The sequence below is a fragment of the Agelaius phoeniceus genome, chromosome 5, assembly GCF_051311805.1.
Source record: "Agelaius phoeniceus isolate bAgePho1 chromosome 5, bAgePho1.hap1, whole genome shotgun sequence".
NCBI classification, from domain to species: Eukaryota; Metazoa; Chordata; class Aves; order Passeriformes; family Icteridae; genus Agelaius; species Agelaius phoeniceus.
This window is the reverse complement of record NC_135269.1, coordinates 17,322,469-17,336,781: the sequence shown is the minus strand read 5'-3', so window position 1 is coordinate 17,336,781 and position 14,313 is coordinate 17,322,469. Positions and strand designations below refer to the sequence as shown.

At 43.7% G+C, this 14,313-nt stretch overlaps 1 protein-coding gene across 4 annotated transcripts in view; it reads left to right on the top strand.

Moving 5' to 3' along the window:
• Positions 1-2,689: 2,689 nt before the first annotated feature.
• The window catches only part of SHISAL1 (shisa like 1), a 74,793-nt gene continuing 63,169 nt past the window's right edge, over positions 2,690-14,313 (top strand). For 2 of the 4 annotated variants that reach the window (XM_054631685.2, XM_077178412.1), the window contains exon 1: positions 3,669-3,887. The gene's annotated coding sequence lies outside the window, so the exon portion shown is untranslated. Of the gene's footprint in view, positions 3,356-3,668; positions 3,888-14,313 lie in introns of those variants that run through there. The other 2 variants (XM_077178413.1, XM_077178414.1) reach the window with 2 other exon arrangements.

The window sequence follows — 14,313 nt, the reverse complement described above, 5'->3', positions numbered from 1 at the left end:
GGCTTAGACACATGCTTATCTTCATGTATAACTCATGCCTGCAGGTCATTGCAGCATTTTGCCCCTGACACACTTGTTTCAGCACAGAATCTGTACTGTAAAGCCTGGGATGTGAACTTGTCCTTGCTGCAGTCAGTGGGACGTTCCCTGGGAGCAAAGTTAGCTTATGTGAGCCAGGAGAGCTGGTCTATAAGGGCTAAAATAGAAAATGAACTGCTCAGATGTTGTGAACTTTAAAGTAGTGCCTTTCTGTAACTTCAGAAGAGAGAAAAAAAGATTCTTTGAATAACAGCTTTATCCTATTTTTCATTACTTTACTATTTACTGTGGTATTGTCCCAAATAAAGCCCAAATGAGGTTACAATTTAAGGTTTCTTTATACCACATTAAGCAAATGATCACTTCTTGGATTCTAACCATCTTTTGTATTTTTATATAGAGCTTTAACTTTGAAATCTTGAAGCAGTACAGGCCTGATTGGGAACAGTGCCACACTTAGTGGCATTGAATCCTAACACCAATTCCAGCACAGGTTTGGGCAAGAATGATAGCTAAATCACCCATCTTCTGTTTGGTGTCACCCTCCACACTGAGACAGGTACTTGAAGTTTACACCATAGCAGAAGTTGTGATTTTAAACAGTTTTTATTTGATGAGACAGGAGTGTTAGAGCGGGAAGACTTGTAGATATTTTAGAAAATAGAAAGTGTCTACCAACTCACTAAAATATAAGATTGGTTTTATTTTATATTTACTGCAAAAAAGAGCCACACAACATCAAGCAGATGATGATGAGGCTGTTGGGACACAAGCATTTGGTTGCTGCATCTGGCACTAGCATGGGATGACAGAATCATTGATCAGGATTCAATTTTAATTTCTTGTCCTAATTTGCATTTCCCTATTACTGTTTGCTGTGTTGCAGCCCTGTGGGTTTGGGATCTGACCAACAGCCAGTTGAAAGCTCAAACCATTAAAAGTCCAGCATTTCTCTCTTTCCTCCAAAATATCGAGCAAAAATAAACGCCCTCCATCCTGATCTTTCTCCTCACACGTTTATCCACTGGAAAACGTCTGCTCCTCACAAAATAGGCATGAATACCACAGAATTGTTAATTTCATATTTAGAGGAGACTCTGGCCATGGCTTTTCCCTTGGTCACTCACAACTATGAAATGGGTGAGGGTGAGGGTGTGTCACTCTCACAGAAAGAGAAGAACGGAACAAAAGGAGTAGTTGAAGCCTGAGTTCGTCACAGGAATGGCGTTGAATCTTTGTGTATGTGTGGGAAGAGCTTCCTTGATACCATCTGCTTGAAAAGAAAGAGGAAAAACAAATGAAGAACAGGGAACAGAACAGTTTTTTGGCCTTGTACTCTCAAGGTTTAGTAAAATGGAGGAATCAGCAATTGTACAGGACTGTAAGAAGGAAACAAACAGATGAACTGATGGTCCACCATTTATTTGCTCTGTAATTATTTTATGAAAAAATAACAGCAGCCCACCTAGCCATAAGGAGGTTGGTTTTGGTGTCTGGAAGAGAATTAGTCCCAATGGGATGGTGAAGCCTAGTTTAACACAGCCGGGTAATGAGACATCCCAGTATGAGAAGCTGGCAGGGTATCTTCATTTCTGTTTGAAATTGTTGAACTTAACAGTTTTTATCTGCTAATGTGCAGAAAGCCATAGTTTACATTCCTTCCTGATCTGAGAAGTACGTTTGTGGTTGTTCCTTTCCACGTGCAGTGCCTGTGCAGAAAGAGCACTGCACCTGCTAGGAAATTCAAAACATGTAGTTCTATACAAGTCTCTGAACTAAAATGTGTCAGGGAGAGAGACTAGGGTTAAGAAATGATGCTTTACTTTCTCCAGAACATAATTATAGGGAAGCAGTTCAGAACATTCAGATTAGGTTATCAAGCAGCCTAATTTAAACACGGTCCCATCCTCAGACAATAAATAATGTACATGTGGTGGGCATGAGTCATCACTCTTGCAACAGTGTCTGGAGCTCCCTACTTTGCATGATTTATGCATTAAAATGTAAATGAAAAATCTTTTTTTTCTTATAATGTGAATTCATGCGAGAGGTCATTTATAGACATTACCTAGATTAGCTTAGAACTTCTCAGAGGTCACAACCACCTGTTGGGCTCTGGAGGTGTGATGAAAAAGGAAGGAGGGGGAGAAAGAGAGGCTTTAGCCATCTTCTGAGGGCTGAGCCCTCAAATCTGTGTCTATCCTCCTCTTCCCCTCTCGGAGCTGCTTTAGTCTTTGTCTTGGAGCCGCGGTGCTGCTGTTGCAGCAGCGAGGGGCCGCCGGGTGCGCAGGTGAGCTCGAGAATCGCTCTGAGAAGCCAGGAGGGCTCACACCGCGCTGCCTCTCCGTGTGTCCGCTGGCGTCACGCAGTATAAAAGCCAGATTTCCACTGCTCTAAGGATGTGCACTTTCTGCAGCGTCTAAACTCCGGCTGCACCGCCAACCCCTGCCTAGTTTAGTCTCTAGTGAGACGTGGGACAAACTCAAGGGCCGTTCCCAGGCGGAGGCCGGGGTTCTCCCGGTGCTCCTTCCGTCCCTCCCGCCGGCAGCACCTCCTTCCCGGGCCGGGCAGGGCTCTCCCGTAAGGAATTTTCCTAAGGAACGCCGCAGCAGGTGGGCGTTCGGCCGCAGCTCCCTGGGCAAGCCCCGCTGGAGGCACCGGAGGACGCGGCGCCCGCGCTCTGATCCCTCCGATTAAACCGTGCCTGGAGGGGATTGCTTCTTAACAGGCTGCCGGATGGATGCTCGCAGAGTAATTTAAAATCACCGAATCGCTATTTATTAATATAATGCTCTTAAAATTGAACGTACACTTAATCCCCGGTGCCCTCGTAATGACTGGGAGAGGAGGGCGGCGTACGGGAAGGGGGAAGAAGAGGGGAGCGGTCTGAGCCGGGCAGGGACCAGCGGCTGGCTGGGAGCCCTGGGGAAGCTGCCGCACTGTCGCCTCCTGGCCCATGCGCCCGCTCGCTGGTGACAGAGCCCAGTCTGCCCGGGGCAAGCCGATCCTTGTGCACCGCAGAGCGGCACCGCACGGCTCCGCTCCGGCCGCACCCGCCCTGCCAGCGCCCCCTCCCTCATCCATCCTCTCCCCAGCTCAGGAGGGAGGGCGGCGGCACCGCAGAGGAGCCCCAGCAGTGCCGGCAGCGCCCGGGCGGCGCATCCCGTCCCTCCCCGGGAAGCCCCCGCAGGAGGAGCAGGACAGGGAAAGGGCAGGGGGAGCGCCCCGCGCCCCCGCCAGGTTTCAGCTCCATTGGTGATGCCGCCAGCGCCGCGTCCACCCCCATCCCGGGAGGGTACCGCCGGGCTTTGCTGAGGTGAGTGGTCACCTCCGGGCAGCTCTGCCTGTCCCCGAGCCGGGACAGGGCTCCGCGCTGCGATGTCCCCGCCTGCGGCGAGGAGCCCGCTCCGTACAGGACAGGAGCGCCGGGGGCTGGGGAAGTTTCCCTGCGGGACAGCGGAGCCAACGCGGCGAGAGGCGGAGCAGCCGCCCCGGAGCTCCAGCTGCAGTAGGGGACGCGTGTGGGAGCAGGGAGGCACCTGGAGAGCCGCCCCAGGTGGAGTGAGAGCAGCTGGTTCGAGCGGGGGGTGGGGGGAAGAAGAGAGAAGGTGGAGAAGCGGGCGGGGACAGGAGGGGATGGGGGAGCCGGGGAAGGAGGTGGCAGCAGCTTCTGTGCATCGGTGCCTCGTCCCCCCGCTCGCCGGCTGAAGCACCGTGCTCTGCTCCTCGAGGTCGGAGGTGCCAGCGCTACCGTCCCCGGCCACACGCCGGAGCCTCGCTCTCCTTTGTGGATTCGCCGCGCAACTATCGGGAAAAGTGGCTGTGCGCGGGCAGCGACTTAGCGCAAGGTGAGGGCTGGCGTGTCTGTGTGTCTGTCTGTGCAGGGCCGGGCGGGTGGCGTCGCGGGCTGCGCCGTTCCGGGCGCCTCCGGAGATCGGCGAGCACCGTGCCCGGCTGCAGGAGCGGGGCAGAGCGCCCGGCTCGGCCCGGCCCGGCCCGCGTTGTGCTGCGCGGTGGCCGCCGTCGCTCCCCCGCGCAGCGCGGTGGCAGCAGCGCTCGGGAAACTTTGTGCGGTCCCCTTTGTGCGCAGGGAGCCGCGGCGTGTGCGCGCTGCGCTGCTCCTCGCCCCGATCCACAGCGGCTGCCTGCGTGTCTGGCTACGTTCGCCGTCAATATTTATTTACAGGGCTCGGGTATTAATCACTCATGCCGTGGAAAGCTCATTAGCGGCGACTTGTTTCCATGACAACGGGACCCCTCGGAGCCTTCGGGGTTATCTATTTGCCCGATTTTCTCTCTTTTCGTATTCGTACTAGTACCGTGTTTTGTCACCGCGGACAGAAACAAGCAAATAAACCCTGAGTGTTCCTGTGGCTCCTCTTTGCTTTTTCTCCAACGCTCCACAATTTCCCCAAACTTAATTAACGATACGTGGATGTGATTGAGCAAGTGTGAGAGTTATACAAGGTTTCTTAGTATTTGTTCTGCTGCATTACCTCGTTCAGCTGTAAAGCTCAAACTGAGCCGTGGTCTGACTTGTCTCGTGTTCAAAGTACTCCTGAGACATATTAGTGCTAAAAACTGTTGATGTTACTTATCTTTCTGCTTGTGTGTCATTTGGCAGAACAGAACCCTTTGAGGAGCTTCATGTTGCAGTCTCTGCTACAGCTGAGCTGGGTGACTTCTTCTGTAACTTTTGTCATCGTGCTGTGGTGTGACCTTGACAGGTCTCTTTAACTTCTTCCTACCCCACTCTGCTCAGCAAAAGGAAATGTCGTTCACTTGCACTTGTGCTCCGAGCTAATCAACTAAAGCACTTTATCTAAGATGGAGTAGTGTTAAAACCGAGTATATGAGTGTATTGTCCTCAGTTACAAGGAGCGAACATATAACATATGTTCCTTTTCCCTAATGGTAGAGGTAAAAATCCTCCTTTTTAACTCCAGTCTTTATTTAACATATCACGGTCCCCCTGCTCTTCAAAAGATGTGAACTGTTACCATCCAGCTGAAAACAGTGGTTCTAATGCCATGTTTTAAAATGCTTTCCTGGGTTAACATCTTCAGAATCAGGTAAAAACGAAGGTCTTTAGTATTTTGAAATTTGTAGGAATATCCACTGTTACAGAGTGTACCTCCAGTGAGAAGATGCAAGAGTAAGGAAAGAAAATGCTGTGAAACTGAATGACAGTCTTGATCACTTGCCTTAGCATTGCAACCTGAGAAGGGACTTAAAATCTTTTTTTTAGAGAGAATGAGCAAACACACACTTTTAACTTAACTATATGTTAGGTTAAACATCTGAAACTCTCCTGCAAATTTTCATAGTTTTGCAAGAGACAGTTTAATATAATGTTATTTTGAGAAGCATTGGGAGTGTGTAAGGAGTGTTTTAGAATACTCAGTTCTGAAATACTGCCCGAGAGACATTCAGTTGTGACTGTTTCAGATTACAGGAGTAGGAAGTTATAATAGTAGGGGAACTTCTGTATGAAGCATACATTCTTTCTCCTGTCTTGAAACACTCCTCAGTGAATAAACTGTTATAAAATAACTGTCTCTATCATGTTGTGAGAAAGAGTCTATCCTCAGCTCAGTCCAGCAAAGTGCTAAAACATCTGCCTCCTTCCAAATACATTAGAGTAGGCAAACCACTTTTTGAAAAAAGTTTCAAACTTTTACTGAAATACCCTAAAGGTATTTTTACTGAAATACCCCTTGGCTTTTGTATTCTGTTTTTTAGCAACTTAGTAGTGAGATACCTCTCTGAAAATATTTCTTGTGAGTGGAGGGCCATCACCAACTCCTAGTTATCAGTAAAGTAACTAATGACAATCTCATGAATAGAAAGAAAGAAAAGAACAAAAATCTTAGTTGTCATCTTGTCTCCTTTGGATGTCATTGACTTAAATTTCCATGCTGAATAATTACATTTTTACTACTTAGTGCACAGTCAATACAAGTAGAGGAAAAGTGATTTAGGTTTTACTGTGTGCTTTACATCTCTGAAGCTCAGCCTTTTATTATTGGTAGTAGTAAGAGCAAAAGATATTCCAGTTCATTTTTCAGACTCTAAGTGCCATGAGGAGGGAGGAAAAAAATCTTAATTTTAAGACTGATAACAGGCAGCAAGAAAGATAATTTTTAACAAGTCCTTATTACTTTTATAGATATTTTCAGAACAATAATCACTTGAGGTTGTGAGAAGGCATCTGAGTATGTAAAGCTGTCACTGATAAAGGGATTTTGTTTCAGGGAGTGGGAAAAAAGTAAATAGATATGAAGGCTAAGTCTATAAATATGGATAATGATATTGGTATGCATTGTGTTTTACTCAACATTATATCAAAGTAACTTGGATATAATGTACACTGTTATAAACAAAAATGCTTCTTATGGTGTTCATATTCAAGATACTGCAAATTGCTCAACCAGCCTATTGCTCAAACTTTGCTGTCATGTGGAAATAGACTTAATATTCTTTGTTTCTCTGGTGTTGGAAGTCCCATACCTGGGATAAATAAGTACTGGACTGTTATTTAGAGGAGGCAGTTGAGCTCCTTTCTTGGTAACTGATCCACTCTGGCCAAGTCACTTTACCCCTCTATTATAACTTTTCCCTACCCCATTAATCATCATCATTCAGGGTTGCTTATTTGGATTGTAGAGTTGTGCTATGTGCATATATTGTGCCCAGAGAGATCTCTGGGGAAGCAGCAAAATGTTAGTGCAGCACAATAACTAATGGTAGTCGACATTTTGCCTGTCTCAGGCCTTGGTCACTGGCATCTGTACACCAGTGAGATCAGTGTGAAGATGTTGTGAGGAATTACTTCCAGTGCTAGTTCCTTAACATTCATTTTGCTGAATATATCTGAAGGAAACAGATTTCAGAGAAAAAGTTCACAGATCTGTACTCCAAAGACCTGAAAACAAATCACTGCTTTTCCTGTTTGCTGTCAGGTTGGATGTACTGGTTTTCTGGATGGAAAAATAAAGCCATTATGAATTTAAAACAGGCGTATTGGCAGCAAGGGGCTTGCGAAGGGCAGAAACCAGCACTAAATATCCAGAGTGATTTTTTTTTTGTGTGTATGTGTGTTTGGTTTTTGGATTTTTTTTCTGTTTTTAGGAGAGGATTGGGCAGGTGAGTTTCTAGGTATACTTTTTGAGCTTATAAAATGCACAACCTCATTTGACAGGAGCGAGTAATGGTGTTAGGAAGGTATGAGAGATGTTTCTGTAATCCCAGTTAGGAGCTCAGTTATATTCTTTGTAAGCTGCTGTAAAGTGTTTAAACTTCAAATGGTGGTGTACTTGATTTAGCTATAGGGTTTTTAGTTTGGTCTTCATTTCAGAATCACCCTAATAATCAATACTTCAGATAAACCAGTCTTTTAGATTGAGGCAGGATTGTTTAGTATGAAAGGTTTGCAGATGAAAACCTGACTTTTAAAGTGATATCTCTTATATAGGGTAGACTAAATTCTGCCTTTCATCAGAATTTAATGGCCAAACTTAAGATAAAACAAAGGCTGTATTTTTACATACCAGTGGTAATGTAAAACTCTCCTGTTTCTGTCATTTTATTCTTTTAAAAAATGAACCTTTTTAAATGTGGAGATGTAAAAAAGCTCCTTTCCAGCCTTTCACTTACTCACCATATTTTTAATGAACCATGTATAATAATTTCAAAATTACTTAGGCTTTTAAGGCCCAAGTTTGAAACAACCCAAAGAAATCTGTGTTTTAAAAAATGCATTCTGGAGGGATGCCTCTCCCCCATCTCTGAGATGCCTGATTATTCACATGCTTAAACTCCCAAGTCATTTTGGAAGTTTTGGACCTTGGTGTATTTTCTACTTGTAAAATAGAGATGTCAGCTCAAATTACTTTGAAATTCAAGTCTCTCCCATACCTGTATTGCTCAGAGTGATGGGTTCAGCAGCACCTCAGCCATGAGATGCTGCTGCTGCTCTGCCTTTTCAGCTGCCAGGACGGGCTGGCAGGGGGAAGAAGCCAGGGACTGAAATTGGGATTTTCTCTGAGGGTTAAGGCAGGGAGAGGCCTCCCGTCTGCATGTGCCGCAGCCCTCCTGCTTCTCTTGTGGGAGTCCCTTGATTTGTAGGCTGACCTTTCCACACCAGTGAAGCTTAGCAGGCCCTCCCAATTTTCTCACTTTATGCCAAGATGTCTCATGTTGCAGACAGGGAGTCTGTTCCTGCTCTATTTGGAGGCAAGGGCAGAAGTCTCACAGATTTCCATAGGAACAAGATGTATTCCTAAACATACTTCAGTAGCTAGAAAGAAACTTCCTAATAAAGAACCAGGCTCATATAACACAGAACGTGAAGCATTGTTCTGAGCTTCACTTCAGAGCTCTTAGCAGGAACAGGTCTGCAGACCAAGCACTGCAAGCAGCAAATCTCAGGGCATTCCTGGCAGCACTATTAAGGATTATCCACTCTCATCCTGCCCAGAGAAACAACTGAGGCTTCAGCAGGTTACTGATAAAATCTTATTTATTCTAATGGATGCCATTTGAGCCCCTTAGGTGATATCAGGAGTGAGCAGTGAGGTGTGATGTAGTAGCTGCTGCACAAAGGATTTGCTATATCAAGCAGAAAAGGCAGTGGGATTTCAATTTACCTGAAGAAGCAAAATGCCCTCTCTCCTCCACGGTGACGTGGGAGACTCTTGGAAGTTACTAAGGAAAACTTTGGAATGCAATTCTGCTGCTCTGAGTTGTCGTACTCTAGCCAGACTGGTTCCTAACTAAATTTTTTTTACTTCTTCTTTATTTGGATGGGGTTTTTTTTTAAGGTGGAGATGTTCCAGCCTTCATTTTACTGACATTCCCGTGTTGCTGTTTCACAACAATGAATCCTTTCCAGTTACAGGCTTTTTCTTTAAGAGGGGTTCAAATGAATCACCTAAAGGCTGTTGGAGGTAAGGATTACCATATGTAACTCACAGATATCTGTGATTCCTTTCTTTCCCAAGTCCATGTCTTCCATTAATTTTGCTACTAGAAAGGCACTGTTCTTCCAAATAGAGCCGCCATGTGCAAGGAAGTGGTGGGAAGATATAGATTAGTACTTTTGCCATTTATGTTGCATTCCCATACATGAGAGCCTCCGGGCTGCTTTTTCACACAATTTTCAGCTTGTGGTAGTCAGAGTATAATTTTCTCTGGTTATCTCCCATCTTGGACTGGTTTGTTTTTGTGGTGAACATTTGGCGAAATGCATCTTTCCCCATGGTGTCTTAACAGCACCAAAATTTGTTAAATTCTTCTTTACTTACTGCCCAATAGTTAGTATACTTATTAAAATTTAAAAAGCTTTGTCTTGTAAAGCATGTAGCATATGTACTTTCCCCTTATGTCACTTTTCAGGTAATTACTCTTTTAACATTTGAAAATATAGACAGAAGTCTAGAGAGATTAACTTTTCCAAGGAAATTGCATCCACTTCAGACACTTTTTCTTGAATGGCAAATGTAAGTGTTCAATATGCATTAAACTCCAGAGTTAAATTAGGGTTCTTTGTTCATGTCTTGTTTCAGTATGACCATTGCATATCACTAGACAGAAAGTTGCCAAGATAATAGACCAAGCTTCCTATCCTCAAGATACAAAACATTTCTATTTCTAAAGGTACAAATATCCCAAAATGCAGAGCTTGAACACAAACCTGTTTGACTGGTTTACTTGAAAGCTGCAGCCCAAAATTTCATAGTCCTAAAGAACATTTTACCCCAAAGCAGGGAGTTGTCAAGTGTGTGTGAATGGAAATGAATGGAAACTGAACATCTTCACAAGATGGGTTTCATTTCTATTTTGTCATGAAAACAAGACATTAATTCTTTTAACATTCATATTGTCAGTTAAATTCCCCTTAGTGGTAAAGGAACCCTGACCTGAATAAAACACTGGTTCAGTATTTGGCTTCTTGGGCTGGATTGCAGAAGTCACGACAGAAATCAGTGAGTGGCTGCTCTGAGTACTGAAACCACTTCTCAGAGGCAAGTTCAGTTTAATGCTCATTACCCTTTTTGATTGTGTGGTGTTTAAGAGTAATTCATTGTGATTCTGCTGTGAAGTGTTGTGATGGGGCAACATTTTGTTGATTGAGATATTGCTGGAAATTCATTTTTAGAAATACTATTGGCAGGGATTTAGAAACCTGGGCTCCAGCCAGGAAGTGAACAATCACTGGAGCCAGCTCTGTAAGGGGATTCTATAGACACACATTGGAGATTTGTTAATTATTACTTTGTGCTGCAGCCCCTCTCATCCCTGTTTGGGCAAATCTGTGAATTCTTGTGGGAAATCGTGTAAGGGGCTGGCAGAGGGATTGCTGTAGTGCAGGGACATTGGCCAGGGCAGTGGCATGGAGCCACATCCTGTCCCACAGCCCCTTCAGGGCAGGTGGTGAATGGAAAGGGTCCCATGGCCTTGGTGCTGTTCTGCTTCTACCCTGTGTTTTTTGACAAGTAGTTCTTCTGCTGGAAGATCATCAGGATGCACAAATCACTGTGCTCACCTCTGCTGCAGAGATCAGGCCCTGTCACGCTTCTTCCCATTTCCCTTCCTTCTTTTCACTGTTCATCTTCCAGCTAGCGTGGGTCAAATGCAGCTCCTTGAAATTCCAGAGGGTTTGTTGACCTCAGAAACAAATTTTACATAAGAAACCAGCTCATATTGTATATTGATGGTGATAATTGCTATTTAGGACCGTCATACACAGAACTATGTTGATAAATTATGAGCTTGTCTTGCAACAATTCACCTTTATTTTAGAGTAGAAGGGCTCAAGTGAAGAGTTACTGAACAGGGTTTTCTTTAATAGGAAATAACTGTTTTCAAGACAGGTATCCTACTTTTGCAAGTCCATATTGCAAGTCCAGGCCAAATTCCTGTTTATTTGAATGGGAGCAGGGTCAAGCCCCATGTGCCTGAGGGCTGCTATTGTGAAAGTAAACCCTTGCTGAGTCCACTCTGCTGGAATTGGGATGCTCTCGTGGGCAGTAAACTAAATATAGCAATGAGAAATTAATGAGGAAAGAAATTGGCAGCAGTGGTACTACTGTTACCTTTCTGCTCTTTATCAGTGGGCCATGATCTCATTGCAGCCACAGAGAGATGGTGGAAATAGAGTCATGGATGGCTACATTCCTTCTAGGAAAGCCAGGGCAGCAAGGCAAGGTGGTGGAGCTGCTGTTAATGGGAGAAAGTGACTGGAATGTGTTGAGCTCTGCCAAGGAGTGGGTGAGGAAGGAGTCAAGAGCTTGTGTGTCTGTGAGGGTGACAGAGCACTGGTACTAGCTTCACAGAGAGGCTGTGCAGTCTCCCTTTCTGGAGAAATTCCAAACCCACCTGGATGCAATCCTGTGGAACTTGCTCCAGGTGATCCTTGAGCAGGGGGGTTGGGCTGGATGATCTCCAGAGGTCCCTGCCAGCCCCATCCACTCCCTTTTTCTGTGATTAGATTTCCACACTTCTGTGTCATGGAGTCCATTAATTCAGTCTTTGTTAGACAGTCTCTTCTTTCTCATAGTGACATGTTAATAGCAGGGAAAGTTCTATCCATCATTACTCATTTAAGCCCTAAGGCCAGAATCTGAAGTTTGCTGCTTTTTTTTTTTTTTTTTTTTTCTCTTTTCTAGAATCTATTGGAGAAGAGAGAAGTTAGTATGGATGTACATGCACACATAGCTCTTCTTAAAATTAATTTGCATTACATGTGTTCATTTTGTGCTTCTCTATTGGTCTGCTCTCTGTTATGAGAACTGCAAGCAGGTTAATGCCTATAGCAAATTTTGGTTCAGTTTTTAACCTTGATTACTATTCCCTAACTCCACCTAGCTTCTCCCTAAACCTTCTGAGTTTGGACTGCAGTGGGAAATTTTCAGTAGCATGAACATGAGTTCAAGTGACTGAGAACTATTAATAATGCAATTTATTCCTTTGTGTTGAATATTAATAACATTGCTCCAAATTTACTGCAGTGATGGAAATTACATACAGAATAAGCATGTTCACAAGACTTCACAGTTTGAAACATTTAAGGCATTATTTTTCTCTTTTGATGACTAAAATTTAATCCAGTAGTCTTAAATCAATGGTTATTATAGAGCAACCTTAAAGCCTCAAGCCAGAGCTCCCACCATGGTTTTCAGGAGCACCCTGTACTGTGCCTGTGTCATAGAAAGCCCCAGCTCTTGGTACCAGTTGCTTTTCAAGGAAAGATAAAAGAGAAGCAATATTCTCAAGGAAGTCAACACTTTACTTAAGGAGGATGTGTTTATATTACTGTCTTTTTGATAATTAGGCACAGAAGGCAAGCAATGTTTTTACTACCTCCTGCATATTTCAACAATTAAAACCCTGTATAAAATAAATCATGTAAATAAAACTGTAATGTGATCACTCACCATCAAAGCTAAGATTTCTCATTAGTTTCTAAATTTGCTCTACCTTCCCTGTTCTGTGTTGTCAGCCCTGTATCCTTTTTCAGATGGGCTTAAGCAGGCAAGTGGAAATCTTGTAATTTGCTTTAGTTACCAAGGCTGGGATTGATTACTGATGCCATGGGCTGGCTGCCCAGCAGCTGCCAACAAACTTCCAAAATGAGCCAGGCTTCTATATCAAAACTATTTGTTGCAGTCTTCTTCCTCCTTGTGTCTTCCATGGGAAGTGACCAGTAGCAATGGTTTTGTTTCAGGCAGTGCTGATCAGAACTTGGAAAATAATTTTCCTGTTTCCTTTGCTTTTTCCTTTCCTTTTCCTTTCTGCCTGGTATGAAGTAACTGTTCTGATGTTTTAGTTTCAAGCATCAAAACGAAACAAATGTTTAGCCCATTTAAACATTAATTTCTTTTCTAATTTTCTTCCAATTCAGCTGCCAAAACAACAAAAAATGTCTGTTAGTTGCATGGCCCTTATGGATAATTTGTATCTGGCACAGAGGGGCCCTCCACAAGAACGTGTTTTTTCCTGTGAATTGAGATGCTGAGCACAGATATGATCAGTTTGTTTCCAGAGCCATCATCATTGCAAGCCCTCAAAAATCCTATCCTCTTACACAAGAGCATTTTCCATGATTAAACAGCCAGAGACTTAAAGTTTGAAGAGTTTAGGAAACCACTAAAAAATCCCCAAATCTTTGTTGAAGGGAGTAGATCACCTATGTTCTTTTCTTGAAAACAAAGCTAAGATATGGTCCCCAAGGAACTTGGTATCTTCAGTTGTTAGGCCCATAATGGCTCTGTTTATGATAGAATCACAATTTTTAAAATCCTCTTTCAGTAAGTGCAAAGAGTATTTTGTGACAAATACCTCTTGGGTTGTAAGGTGGAATTATCTCACATGTTGTTTCTGTATCCAAGCTGAGTGCAATCCATCAGAATGATGGTTTTATTCATCTGGGGTAGCAGAAAGAAGGATGTAACCAAAACTGAGTTTTCTATCTATGAGTAGCAAAGCAGACCCAGTGAAGCGAGCTCTGTGTTCTACTGCTTGCTACTGCTGACAAATGTAATGATACACCAAAAACAAACACATCCAGTGTTCCAGCAACTATTCATAGCAACAATTCAAAAATTCAGAGCCTGAATTTTTTAATTTTTTTCAAATGACAAGGGATGCAATGGGAATTAATTGGGATGGCAGTTTCTCTGGCCTTCCTTCCCCTGTGAATGGGAACCAGAATTTCCAACAAGGCTAAACAGAAAGGCCTTAACATACATAAACCAGCACCTAAACCTGAAGTTTGTTCTGTCACGAGAGTGAATGATCTCTGCAAATGTAATGATATGACTAGATAGGACCAGTTCTGGCCCATCAGAAGGATGAAATAATGTCTGGAGAACATATTGCTTTAAGACAGAAGTAGTAAAGTGACACTTAAAATTTTAAAAATAAATTCTTCTGCATGGTCTGTTTTTTTTAGTGGTGTGATGTGCAGCCTTTGGTCAAAGCTGAAGGTCACCAGAACACACGCCCGTCATTGTTCTGCACCATATAAAGCACACTACAACAGAAAGTAAGGCTATCAAAACAGAAGTAACCAGCAGGATGCAGTAAGGCATAAATATCTGTACAATATTAGGTTCCTTAAAAAGAAAAGTGAGATCTCATTTCTGTTTCATTGTGACAAAAGGGAATAGCTGCTTTCCTAGAAACAATTTAATGACTGGTGTGACTCTTGGATTGGGCTCATGACACAGGAGAAGGGTGTAAGAGTGAATGTTTGGATCAGGTTAAGCATCT